We start from the raw sequence: 14,494 nt of genomic DNA on the forward strand, positions 1-14,494 counted from the left end.
TCTGGTGAAATCTACGGTGGATACTCTCCAGATATGACTGTTTCTTAGTTCATGTCCTGAGCATATCAACTCCAAGTATGGGACACTTTTATTATGATAGAATCTGGAGATGAGATTCTCTCCAAATATCACATGCGTCACTAGTGATATCCAAGGTCAGGATATTTCCAGATTCTATCCATGTCAAATCTGTTGATATCTGATGTCCGTATACTAGTCATATCGGAAGTTAGGATTGGGAACATATGGCCAGCAGACATATCTGAAGAACAAACACTAGTGATGTAAGTCAGCATATTTCAAGATACCAGTCATCTCAAAAAAATCTAAAAAAAAAAGGTGACAGAAAACCGGTATTACTCAAAAATATCTTATTACAAAATAAATAAGTCAAACACCACAGACAAACATGCATCTTTTTTTTCTCTTCTGCCACATAGCAGCTCTTGACTGTGGGTGGGTTTCTTTCAGTAAAGCCAACTGAGTGTCTAATGCGTAATTTTGGCTCAATTCCACTCCTCCAGTTTTCATCCCAGGCTTTTTGGCATTTCAGCATCACCCTGGTTAGCCTAGTGGAGCGTCACTTTGGCGAGGCTTGATAATAAGATGGCTTGTCCTCATCACTTTCCTCGTCGCTGATATAGTTTGCATTGGCTCTTTTTATATATGACAGATCCTCTTGATTGAGAATCTTCTCAGCAATTTTGACCCTCTTTTTGAAAAGCTGTGGACCAACAGGAAAGGAAAATATTATTTTAATTAGAGGAAACAACATACACACCCACATATACATGTATACACACACATACACAGTTCAACTGGACCTGAGTAAATGAAACAAGGTCAAAAATAGGACAACTCACCTGATCATGCTGACTGGTCCTCCTTTTGACCTCCTCCTTGCTTCTATCTCCATTCTCTCTCTTTGCACTTGAGACTGTCAATAGCTCGATTGCAAGCTCCTAGTCGATGGAAATATGAAATGTAGAGAAGATGAGGTCAACATATTGCAAACATGTTTCCAAAGTGGAATATTCAAAATGTGCCATGCAGACTGTTACAGTGGCTTATCTTAATTATCCATTATAAATGCTATATCATTATTGTAACTTAGTGTCTGGTCTTAAGATATGGAAACACTAAATGAGCTGTCTGTCACACTAATGCAATTGCCATTTTATCTCAAAAATCTCTGAAAAGAAAGTATGTCAAAAGAATACTTGACATTGAGTCTGTCACATTATCTCTAACTTATGGTGAGTTATGTAAATCCAACTTCATGTTGGTGCTTACTTCTAACTTGGTGGAAACTCCAATTTGGTTCCACATCTTTCACTGCTGCCGTCATCTCCTCATTGTGCGGTGTTCTGAAGCTAAAAATAAAAACAATATTTTATAACTGACTGGAGTTCTTGTCAAGTTTCCTAAAACAATAGTGAGAAAGAAACATACTTGTCATCTGCCCGGACCTTCCACTGGAGCTGCTCTCTGTGGTTCTTGTCTATGTGACAGACAAGAATCTGAAAGAAAGAAGAAGTCTGTTAGGTTACAGTAACATTGCCGTTATGGCCAATGTTCTAGAATATAGGCACCTGCCCAACACAAAATCCCCTGGTGGCCGAGTGGCAAACACAGGAACGCATGTAGCTAAAATGGAAATGAATACAATGGAAATTATTAATCAGAACATGGTATTTTTTATGAACACGTAAACAAAAAACAACTAACTAACTATATAGGTGTTGTAGAGTGAATGTGTATGTGCTGAAACCCTGGTGTGTCAGCAGGCGCTTGTATAGGAAGGAGGGAGCGCATGGAGTGAAAGTGTGGGGGTGCGGTTCATGTTATTGGATGGAGTGAAGGAGAACAGTTATAAAAGAACGTGGACCCCCGTGTCTCCGTGCTGCCCACGCTACACAGGCCCCACGGTGGTGGGGGCCAACGTCTGCCGCTCCAGCTGGGAAATCAGGAGGGACTGACGCCGCGCCTGCCCCAACACTTAGAACCTAAAAGAAACTCAATTGACAAAGTGCCCAGGGTGTCCAACATTTGTCCATAACCGCACAAGAGTACACAATAATTAGCAAAGATGAATATGTTTATAGTTCAAATCACACACCATATGCAGTCTTGTAACTTCAAATAAATAGATAAAACTGTGGGTCCGCGGTGATGACGTCAGGCGGGCGATGCGGTTTTACGTTCTGACATGTGCCGCGGATTCCACCCTCACCCCTGCCCCCCCTCCATGCACTTCATTTAAATCCATCTGTATCCATCCTCTGCTGTTTACCACGTTAAAGTCGCTCCTTCACGTTTTACCGTTAGGTGATGACATGTTTCTGGGTGGGGATGGCTGGGCACTCTCCCTCCTTCTTTTCACGTTCCACCATCCATTTTAGAAGAACATAAACACTCACCTGAGCACTGGTGTTAGCTCACCTTTGCACTAACAGTTTGCATGATTGATTGACTGAAATATTTCACACTAGTTGGTTTTAAGGCATAAGTATGCGTGTGAACACTATCTGTTTTGTGTACATGTCAACAGGTGGACATTTTTGCAGCTAGCAGGTGTGTTTATAACATTTGAGTGTGTTTGTGGACAGGCTCCGCCCTTTTTATTTTTTATTTTAACTACATTTGAACCTTACCATAATGATTAAAAACCAGTAAACTTGTTGCTTTATGCTGCTTCATGGTCTTATCCCCCTTCCCCTCCTATTATCACCCCCTACCCCCCCTCTCTCTAACGTCCCTCTCTCTTCTTCCCCTCTTTCCTTTTCCGTCCGGTCCAACACCAAAGATTTTCAAACATGATTGAAATTAATAAAGTTTGGCCTCAATTACAAAAGGGGTTTATTCAGACATACCTCTGGTTTGTCTGAAGATTAGTAACCCCTCTTGTTAAAGTAAAATATGTCCAACACAAGAGGCCCTCAGCTCTCATCTGTCTGCCCAGCTGTTGGACAGGACAAGTTAATAAAAAAAAAAAGAAAAAAAAAGAGGGCCCACAAGGGGTGTTGTAAATATGCAATATATGTAAATAATATTTTTTCTATTTAAAATAGCACCCGGAATTGGTTAAATATCACCCCAACTCCCGGATCCTCTGAGGTCTAGTCGCTGTGAGAATGCGGTCGGCCTTGCTTACTAGAGGGTGGCGCGCAACATATTTGTCCATGTCTCCTGCAGTCAACTTTTATTCTTTTTTCGCGTCTTTATCTTCAGACCTACCGCTCCGTGCCACCATTGTTTTCAAACAGATGGCGTCGCGGAGCGCTGTGACTCGACAAATCAAAGTGAAATTTGATTGGTCGCGTTGCAGAGAACTTGACCAATCAAATTTCACTTTACTGGTGCTCAGGTAACACATCAAAGTTGTTTGTTCTCCTCGTGTTATATTGCGGCTTCGAAGCTATTGAAGACGTTTTGTTCCCGACAGTATGTGGAGGAAAGGCTGGAGTGTGACCCAACCTTTCAAAGAAGTTTCTTTTAAAATCATTCACAAAATTTACCCCACTGATCAATTCATGCTAAGATACATTAAAACAATTGATCCTAGCTGTCCCTTTTGCAAAGAACATCCAAAAGCAATTAACCATCTTTTTTGGAAATGTACTGAAATTAGAATTTTTTGAAAGAAGTGTTTACAATTCATCAGAAATCATATTCACCCCAACTTCACTCTGAAATTTGCATATATAATTTTTGGCTTTCATAATAAAATGTTGGACTCAAATAAAAACTAATAATTGATCTTATTATTACATTTGGCAAATTTTATATTCATAAATGCAAATTTTCTTCATCTTATATCCCCCCCCCGTGTTAATCAAATAAATTAAAATGTATCTCAGAAACATCTCTAAAAGCCTTAACCAGAAAGCTGTATGTTTGTATGAAAGTTGTAGAAACCTGAATGTTTTTGTGTAAAATGCATGTAATATGTATGCTCCCCTGGCTGTACTTATATTTTGTACAATAAAGTAAAAAACAATAAAAATAAACTGTCTTCACCAACTCCCTGAAAACATTTAAGTCACTAAACAGAGCAGCAGTTATCATTAGCTGCGGTTACATGGGCAATATATCTTGATAGGATCAATGGTCAGGTTAAAATTCAACCGTGCACATGGGCACAGAAAACCTTTTTCCGATTAGAACAAACGTTTACATGGGTCACACTTTCAGTTGGAATAAATCATTTGGGCATGCGCAGCAGGGTTGAAAAATCCCGGAAGAGGACATGAGTCCCGTTGTAAACAAACCTTAGTGTCACATACATTTATGCAGCAGCTCGGTAATATACGAGACGAACCAAACATGCTTTTATTAATGTTATAAATATTATGAAGCGCCTGTTCACTCATCGTTTCATATTTAATCCGTGTGGACAGTGCTTTTTTTGTGGAAGAACGGAGCTGGTAGAAGCCAGTGTTAGGACGGGCTAACACGCTCTAACAACATTAGCCTTTTGATGGACACAAAATCCAGGACCAACCATGCGGGAAAAGCTGCAATCTGCAGCTTGGCTGCACTTAAATGTCTTGGAATAACATCAGCCTTTATTTTGTCGGAACACAACTGGAAATACAATTCCAAGTGATTGTTTGAACGGTTTCTATGGACTGAGCGACATTTTGCTTTGAAAAGCTCACACACCGCCCCAAAGCCGCTGTGTGAGCTGGCGGCTTGAGCTCTGCTCGGTTCTCGTGAGTCCCGCAGCCGCTAACCCAGAGGGGCGGTTCTGCTCGCAGTCCGAATTCTCACACATAACAAAACAACAAAAATCACACGTGACAAAGCACCCTCCCCTCAAACACATATTAATAAATCCGGCTACTCTGTTCAGAGAGGTTCACTCGGTTCACTGGCACCGGAGCCGAAACGCAGAGGTAGGGTGCTGGGTCCAGACCTCAGTGGGCACACATCCCTTCCACATCTCTATCGTGAGAGGTTTGAGAGAGTTTGAGCTTTTCACGGGGCCTCCGCAGAGCAGCTGGTCGGTCCCGTATGCGCTCCAAAGCTCTCTCTCAGCGAAACATCATCCATGCGTGACGTAAACCAGAGCAGTAGTGACACACGATCGGAATGAACCGTTTACATGAACAACGATGGGATCAACAATCGGTATAACCCACCTATCTCGATCGGAATAAAATTTTGATCCAAACGAGTCTGAGGGCAGAGTATTCCGAGTGGCGCGTTTACATGACGCATTGTTCTTCCGATCAGGCGTTCTTTCCGATGAATTTTGCCCATGTAAACGCGGCTATTGTTTCTTACCAAAAACTGTCCTAAAATTTTTTAAAAGCTTTCTTATGTTTTTTGTATTGGTATAATATGTGATACTGTTTTACAAAACATCACAAAAGACCTTCCTGCCACTTGAAGAAATTGGCAGTTGAAAATGACTACAAAATCTTTTGTATTCCCGAAGTGCCATTGTATTTATTACCTTTGATGAAGCAATGAAGATATAACTGTATATCTCAATCAAACTTAGGTTGACTTGTAAATACTTTTCACACCTGTGAAACCTCGATTTTTTTAAAACATTTGTGGGAAAATATTAGTGCAGAGCAAACTAAGTTTAACAGATCAGATGTGTGATTCAAATTTGTCATAAACAATATATGTCTTGAAAAAATATGTGCTTATTAAGTATCTTGTGCACATATATTACCATGCAAGGCACATATCAAACAAGTCATACATTTAATATTCAGAGACAATACATGTCCTAATGCAGTATCGCCTTTGCGATACTGCATATCGCATAAGTATATACTACAGATACTACAGGATATTTATCTTCTTCAGTATCTTTACTCCAGATATTTCCAGATATGACTTCAGGTCATATTTGGAATTTGGATATTCCAGAATAAGACACAACCAGTATCTTCTGCCCGGATACCTTCAAATATGCTGCCTGTCTGGATATGCACCAGAAATGCTTCAACACTTAGATAAGTATACACTACAAATACTACAGGATATTTACCTTCTTCAGTATATTTACTCCAGATATTTCCAGATTTGACTTCAGGTCATATTCGGAACTTGAATATGACCAAAGTAAGACACAACTAGTATTTTCTGCCGGATATCTTCAGATATGCGGCCTGTCTGGATATGTACCAGAAATGGTCCAGATTCTTTAGATATTTAAGGCCGCCTTTACACTGCAGGTCTTGATGCTCATATCCGATTTTCTGACTATATCCGATTTTTTTGACGACCCGCTTACATCATCTTTTAAAAGTGACCCGTATCTGATTTTTGCATTTACACTATACAATGCTGAAACTATCAAACGTAGACGTTCTGAGGACTACGTAGCAGCATTTCCGCCTTCCACAGACATCCTTTGGACTTTTATGACTGCGGTTGTCATGGAGGCAAGGCGGCGACGGAAGGAGGCGTTGCCTTGGGCGCTCCTGAGGGGATGCACGGGGGAGTAAAAAGGGGGGCTGGTCGGCCGTCTTATGTGCTCTCTCTGAGTTTTGAATGAGGAAGTGTTTGCAGACGTGCTGTACTAACAGTTTGATCCAAGTGTTGAACCTTTCCTGCGTGATGACTTCTCTTTTCTGACCGTAGTCAGAAACACACGGGAGATTTCCACAGGGTTCACTTTTCCGTTCTAAACCCTCAGCCTCCAGAGTGGGTTAAGATAGACTCCAAAACTTTTGGGGGAGACACCTTACTTTTAATTTTTGGTTCTCCGACAGTCCCCCGCTCCGCGCTCACACCCGCTCTCCTCTCCTTAAGTTACACGCACACACACGCAAGCACGCGCGCGCACACACACACACACACACACACACACTGTCCCCATCATACACGCCCCCCCAAAAAATAAACGGTGTCTAGCCTGGTCCATAGCAACGGACCGGACATAACAGCGGTTTCCAACTACGGTCTGAAGTCTGAGGCTGAAAGGTAACACGCTGACAGCAACATCAGCGCACAAAAACACCTTAATAAGTCATGTGATCTCAGTCGGTGGTGTCCTGAGTTGACGTCACTGAGGTACGACTCGCATTTACTGGGGAATATCCGATTTGTCTGCTTACATGGCACACGCAAATGCACGTATCCGATTCGTTTCCGATTTATTTCCACATATGAGAGAGGCCTGTATCCGATCTGAGAAAAACGGAATCCATGCGCCTTTGTCCTGCTTACACATTCACCGGTCATATCCGATCTGTGCCACGTTAGAGGGAAAAATCGGAATTGGGTCACTTGAACCATGCAGTGTAAAGGCGGCCTAAGAGAGTACCCCAACAGATATTTATGGATTCCGGCTCTTTTCACGCAGTAATACATCTCAAAATGGTTAAAAAGTAATCCATCAACCAACTCGTGGTTAGACTTGGAACAGGTGTTATGTGGAAAGATCAACCTGTCAGATCCACCATTTATTAGCCTAATAGTTAAAAAAACAGGACTGTTTCCAAAGTATTAATATAAATGCCACCTTAACAGCCTGGTAGGAATTTCTAAAAATATCTAACTCGCCAATTCGGGGGGGGTGGCGGGGGGTCCTGCCCCGGGGGGGGGGGGGGGGGCTGCCCATCTACACCTGGGGCTGGGATCAACCCTTCCCTTGCTCTGGGACGGGGCGGGGCAACTATCTTGGGGCCCCTGGTCGCTCTGGGTGTCATCCTCTGGGGCTGCGGGGTCTGGGGGTGGGCTTGGGGGGGGCGACCTACCTGCCAATTTTAACCGCACCTTAGACATTTAGGGCCCCTTGGTGGGAGGGTGATGGGACATCACTGTGAGTAATCAGGAGATGTCCCCTCAGTGCCCTACCCGCCAATTCAACTGCACCCCCTTAGTACACACACCCTTCCCCCCTCAAAAGATACATTTCATTGTGCACACACACACCCTCACGAACACACATTGAAAACATTGACAATGTCATCTGTCAGTCTGTCATCAGGGCAGGTCCCACCTCACTGAATGGACCAAGTTCCTGGACCTCCAGCTGCATCACTGCTACTGAACACACTTTTCTGTCTGATTTCAGGTTGCAGGACTGCAGTTTGTCAGAGATCAGCTGTAAAGCTCTGGTCTCAGCTCTGAAGAAAAACCCGTCTAATCTGACAGAACTGGACCTGAGCGAGAACAAGAAACTTAAGGATTCAGGAGTTCTTCATCTGTGTGGTTTTCTGGAGAGTCCAGACTGCAGACTTCAGACTCTGAGGTCAGTAAAGACGCTGAACTCCCTGAAGGATGAGAAGAACAGATCAGGTGAAAAACTTTCTGATGTTTCACTGGAAGATTTTCTGTCTCCAGCCGTGTTTGAAACAAACTGATGATTGGTTCACATTTTCTTCGTCAGTTTAATTGATTGTTCTGATGATTGAGAAAAACTGATCTGTTTTAACGAGGATCTTGTAAATCAGGATCTCCAACCTATTTTGGAACACGGATCCATTTCATGTCAGAAAAATGTTCACAGATCGGCCTGTAGAAAGTTCAAGTTGGCGTCCAAATTATATTTCAGCTTTTGAATCTAGAACAGACACTTCCTTTGAATGGCACTAGTACAAGACAAACACACCAAGTGTTCTTTGGTCAGTGCATCTTTCAGTCACTGAAAACCAGAAATGACTGCAGATTCATTTACCACTAGAAATGAAAAACTGTCACTTAAAAAATGATAAAGTCCAAATCCACATGAAAGAACAATTGTCTGTGTAGAGCATCAATAATGGAAGTGAAAGAAGACTTTCATGTTCTGCACAAGCTTTCTGCTTTTCTGCTAAACTGCAGGAACAAATGGATGGCTGCCCCCAGATTTCTGGGTCTTTGCACTGAGCCATTTCCTCAAACACAAAAGTCTCCTGATCTGTTCAGAGGAGATTCTGCTGACCAGAATGTCAGAAATGATCGTATTGAAGGCTGAGCTATAGTCCACAAAGAGCACCCTGACGTTGGTGTCTTTGTGTTCCCGGTGGCTCAGCGCAGTGTGGAGGTGATGGATATGGCATCATCCATTGATCTGTTTGCTTTGTAAGCAAACTGGTGGGGGTCGAAGGTTGGAGGAAGAGAGTCTTTGATGTGTCCTAGGAGCAGCCGTTCCAGACACTTGGTGATGACAGGGTTGAGTGCAACTGGACAGTAGTGGATGGGGTAGTGGAGGCACGCTGTGGATGAGGACTTTTTGTTCTTCAGGCAAGCAGGGATGAAAGCCTGAGTTAGTGACAGGTTGAAGATTTTTGTGAAGACCTGGGAGAGCTGGTCTTCGCAGGCCCACAGAACCTTCCCGGGAACTCCATCAGGTCCATCCGCTTTCCTGGGGTTTACCCTGCTGAACATCTGTGCCACGTCCTGTGCTTGCACATTCAGGGGTTCGGAGCTGGAAGCAGAGTGAGGATGAGGTGATGGGACTTCAGACTGCAGTGATATGGTCTCGAAGCATGAGAAGAACGCGCTCAGTTCTTCTGGTAGTGCAGCGCTGGAGTGTGCCACGGAGTTGGTCTGTCCCCTGAAGTTGGTCAGGTGTAGTCCCTGCCACACCTGCCGAGGGTTGTTGTTGAAGAGGTGGTCCTCTATTTTCCTTTTGTAGTCCAACTTGGCCTTCCTGATCCTTCTCCTGAGGTCAGCTCTGGCGGTCCTTTACAGGTCTTTGTTCCCTGACCTTAAGGCAGAATCACGGCCTTTTAGGAGCAACCTGACCTCTTTGGTCATCCAGGGTTTTTGGTTGGGTAAGACATGACAGATGTACTTCACTTCCGTGACATTCCCCATACAGAATTTGATGTATTCCAGCACGGCCTCTGTGAATACTCTCAGGTCCTGGTGTTCAGAAATACTCCAGTCAGTATGTTTGAATCAGTCCTGGAGCTGGAAGAGTGCATCCTCAGGCCAAGTTGTGATGGTCTTGATGAGTGAGGTTGAGCTCCTTCTCAGAGGTGTGTAAGCAGGTGAAAACCGTCAGGTTGAATCCTTTATAGTCTGTGTATTGTGTCTGTTAGCAGTAAGAGAGCTATGCTAGCGTTAGTGTTGGGTTAAAACAACTTCCAACATCAGAATAACAACATGAAGGAAAGAAAGACAAGAGACAAAGGTACCTTTTTACGAGGAGAACGAACAGAGAATAATGCCCAGTAACAATCTCTCTCCGCTCTGCCGCAATATTTCTGTTGCCTCCTCTTTTATTAACTTTGTCGGGATTCCCTATTTTACATATGCGCTGAGCTCTAAGGAGGGGGAACAAGAAAGCACAGCTGCAGCAGGATTATAAAACATCAACTACGACATGTCTGTCTTCTGCAGCGTTCCCACAGCATCTTTGGACCTGCAAAACCTTTTCACATGGATAAACTCAACACAGAACGTCCTTCGTAGAATTCTAGACACAGCCAACACAGGTTCCCAGGAGAATGGAGGAAAGAAAAAGATAATCGTCTTCTCCCAAGGGTTTCACCTCCACCTCCCTAACAAAAAGATTTGGACACAGACATTTCTGCAAACAAAAGCAAATACGAGATAACTTATGTACATTATTCCAACAGAAATCCCCCCTGTTTATCATGTATTTGCCCAAATCCTCACATCACTTTTAGTCAGCCACTTCACGAAGATTTTCAGCTGTAAGATCATATTCATGAGCACAAATACATTTACACTCGGAGGGCATGTCGGAGACACTTAAACAGCGCCTTCCCTGAACAGCCCAGCAGTATCAAGGTCAACATCATCATCATCATCATCATCTAGCTTCAGGAGGGGATGCAGCTGGGTCTCCTCAGGTGTGATAGCTGTGGCGATGAGACGATTGCACAAAGAACGCAGGCAAGGAATACAACAGCATCCACACAAGGTCAAAATGGCCATAAATACAGCTATGGACACTAAAGCGGAAGCTACCAGTGACCGGTACTTCCCAAACACACCCAACCAGGAGTCCCACATGGCGGTATCAACACCGGAATGGTCTTTCATCTTACCATTGAGAGTGCGAAGGCCCTCTATGGCCTTGGTCAGACTGCCGTCTGCAGCGGTGTTGTTAGGAATGAACGAGCAACACTGTTCACCGAACATGGTGCACACGCCACCCTTTTCAGCCAGCAGCATGTCGAGAGCGATCCTGTTCTGGAATGCCATTATAGATGTAGCAGAAAGCTGTTCATGTACAGCTTCAAACCCTTTTTGTGTCCAGTTACCTAATTTTTGGACGTTGTAGTGGATGTAGTTGATCCTGTCCACGTTTTTGTTAATCGTACACCACCAACAGATTGAAGATTCCCAGCCGGCAGCCACCTGATTAACTAATTTATATTCATCTGGTACTCCCCGAGGTACCCCTATGGCGTCTATGTAAGTAGGGTCAGTGTCTGTCAGCCACACATCTCGTTTATGTCTAGGACTCCATCTGTGAGGATTAATACCAGATAATTTCTCAACCAAACCGTCAACGGTTATAGGAAACACAGAAACGGGTAACAGAAGTGTAACCAAAGCACAATAACCTGTAACACCTCTAGGCAATCTGTCGAACAGTCTGTCATCTCCACACCACCACCAGATGTCTCCTCGGGACAACGGAATGAAGTCATTTTGCATGATTATTACATTTTGACAAGATGAACGGTTAAGCTTTCCCAGTTGCACACCTGTCCCAATTCTATTGACGCAGGTGAAGTTTCCTGGGGCCACCTTTTTAGAAAATGTAGGCTTTTCCTTCTCAGCCGTAGTTAGGGGAAAAACTAAATCCCAAAAGCTGCAATAGTTGTTGGGGTTCGTCGAACTCATTACTTCAATTACACAAGACATTGGAATGATTGCAGGAATTATACGTAGCATCGGTCTAGGTCCCATACAAACTACACAGTCAGTGTTAGTTGCATTTGCCGTTTGCTCCACCATTAGCAACCAATTGTTATTCAAACCCGAGATACCTTTTATTTGTTGGAACACTTCATCAGCGGGGGGCTTTGGGTTTTGAAAGTGCACTCCACCGCTAATGGCCCCTTTACTCAAAATCGGCTTGTGGTCAATGTCATGACCTTCACAAACAATAAATTTAAAGTCTATGTCAGCTGCTGTGGATGAGTAAGCCCATAACAAAAACATCCAACATGAATCTGGTTCCCCCGTGGGATCCAAATGTCCCTTAGTTAAATCAAATCTTACTATTAGATTCCCATTTCTTTTAGACATGCTTATTTTCGTTTTCTGGTACCGGGCCGCACGCGTTGTTCCCACATGTTTCCATACATTACTCTCATCTGCAACCAAGGTGTTCCAGTCTTTGACGGCGTGGTCATTTGTCATGTACCAATAACGATTTGCATAGTAATCTCCATTAATTGCATACCTGTTTCTGTATTTATCGTAATTGCCTTTGTTTAAAGCAGTTAATGGCACAACCACAGTAGTGATTGTGTCTCCAGGTATGCAAATTTGGTTACCGAATAAATACGCTCGCTGCTCTGAGCATCTATCAGTCACAGATCGTTGTCTTCGAACAAGGGAGAGGGTCACATCTTTTACCTTTCCATTGTAACCGGGCACAGCACTGTGATTTAATTTTGAGAGTCGTAAGTCAAAAATAGGAGTAGTATTTTCTGGGTTTAGTGGGTTTTCTTCAGCCATTTGTCTTTCTGGGCCAACATGAGGGGGTGGACTTACAGTTCTCTCAGTTGGAAGGGTTGGTCCATTTTCATACCCAGGTGGACGCCAGTACTGCCAGGTAAGCCATGCTATAACAATGGTTACAATCACAATAACAATACATTTCACACAATTTTGAAAACCTTGGTTTGTCATCTCGACCAATTTTTTTTTTTTCTTCTTTCCGTCTAAATGGGTCGGTGGCTTTACAGGAGGCTTCACTGACTTTCGGGTCTACCCAAACTCTAAACGTCTGAGTCCACCCTATTATCAGACTTTAGCTCACCTTCCACCTTGGAATTTCCAGTCGAGATTACCTTTTTACAATGGGTCAGGTGAATCCAGGTGGACCTTTCAGCAATTTTGACTGCAGTAGGAGTGGTCAACAGTGCCTGGTATGGCCCCTCCCACCTGGGTGAATACCAGTGTTTTTTCTTGATGCTTCTTATCAGCACCCAATCACCTGGTTCCACAAGCTGGTTTTCCTGCTGAGAGGCAAGAGGTTCTTCATTAGTCAGGTTTTCTCTTTGTTTTTCTAAAATGGCCCTCATATAGTCAGCTAGGTTTACTTCTTCATTAGTTTCCCATCGGTTTTTAAACTGTGGTAACCTGTAAGGTCTTCCGAAAAGGGTCTCATAAGGTGTTAGGCCTTTTGTACTAGTAATGTTTATGTACAGTTTTACTAAATCTAGGCACTGAGTCCATGGCCTTCCAGTTTCATCAATACATTTCTTCAGCCTATTCTTAATTGTACCATTCATTCTTTCTACTAATCCAGCACTCTGAGGGTGGTAGGCACAGTGATTCTTCAAATCAATGTGAAACATAATTCCTATTCTTTTTATGATTTGATTAACAAAATGAGACCCATTATCACTATAAATTTTTTCAGGTATACCATACCGAGGAATTATATCCTTGCATAATGCTTTGGCTACTGTTATTGCATCAGGATGTTTTGTTGGGAACAATTCAATCCATTTAGAGAATGCATCTATCATGACCAGACAGAATTTTTTCCCTTCACTTTTGTTTAATTCTATAAAGTCCATGTGTATTACCTGAAACGGATATTGGGGAGCTGGAAAACTCCCCCGTCTTGGTCTAAGGTTTCCCTGAGCATTGTGCTTGGCACAGGTGAGACATGCTCTACAAAAATTTTTTGAATAAGAATTAAATCCATAGGTCGTGTAATGTTTATTTACCTGTCCCATCATTCCCCCCGTTGACACATGGGTCACCCCATGGGTCAATATAGCTGCCCATTTATAAAGATTTTTTGGTAAAATAGGTTTGTTGTCTGGTCATACATATATACCATTTAGGAGTTTAGCATTATGTTTTTTCCAGAGCTCTTTTTCAGGTTCCAAACTCTGTCGTTGCATTTCTTTAAGTATTTCATTGTCAATCTTCTCGTTTTGATTAATTTCTAATGCGAAGGTTTGGAAAGGTCTTGTTGCGGCCGCCTTTGCCATTTTATCAGCGAAAGCATTCCCTTTAGAGACGTCATCAATACCTGCTGTGTGAGCTGCACATTTACAAATGGCTAATGTTTTTGGTAATTGAACCGCCACTAATAATGCAGATAATAGGTCCGCATGCGTGACTGGTTTTCCAGTCGATGTTATCATGCCTCGATTTTTCCAATATTGTGCGAAGGTATGTACAGTTGCAAATGCATATTGACTGTCCGTATAAATGGTTACATCTTTCCCTTCCATGAGTTTACATGCCTCCGTCAGAGCTATTAACTCTGCTGCTTGAGCTGAATAATGCGAAGGCAATGGCTCTGCTTTTAAAGCTATGGTTTGAGTCACAACAGCATAACCTGTCTGGGTTTTCCCTTGTTCATTTT

General features: G+C 43.0%; 1 protein-coding gene and 1 long non-coding RNA gene across 2 annotated transcripts in view; both read right to left on the reverse strand.

Annotated features, from left to right (window-relative positions):
* The window catches only part of LOC101164420 (uncharacterized), a 736,165-nt gene that overhangs the window by 628,197 nt on the left and 93,474 nt on the right, over positions 1-14,494 (reverse strand). The window lies entirely within an intron of this gene.
* On the reverse strand, positions 446-1,522 carry LOC144988163 (uncharacterized). Its single transcript, XR_013651993.1, has 4 exons — positions 1,453-1,522; positions 1,294-1,373; positions 864-962; positions 446-724 (listed from the first exon to the last, which is right to left on the reverse strand). It is a non-coding gene; the product is annotated as an uncharacterized LOC144988163 (long non-coding RNA).

This window comes from Oryzias latipes, chromosome 2 (assembly GCF_053564925.1).
Source record: "Oryzias latipes strain Hd-rR chromosome 2, Olatipes_Hd-rR_3.1".
NCBI classification, from domain to species: domain Eukaryota; kingdom Metazoa; phylum Chordata; class Actinopteri; order Beloniformes; family Adrianichthyidae; genus Oryzias; species Oryzias latipes.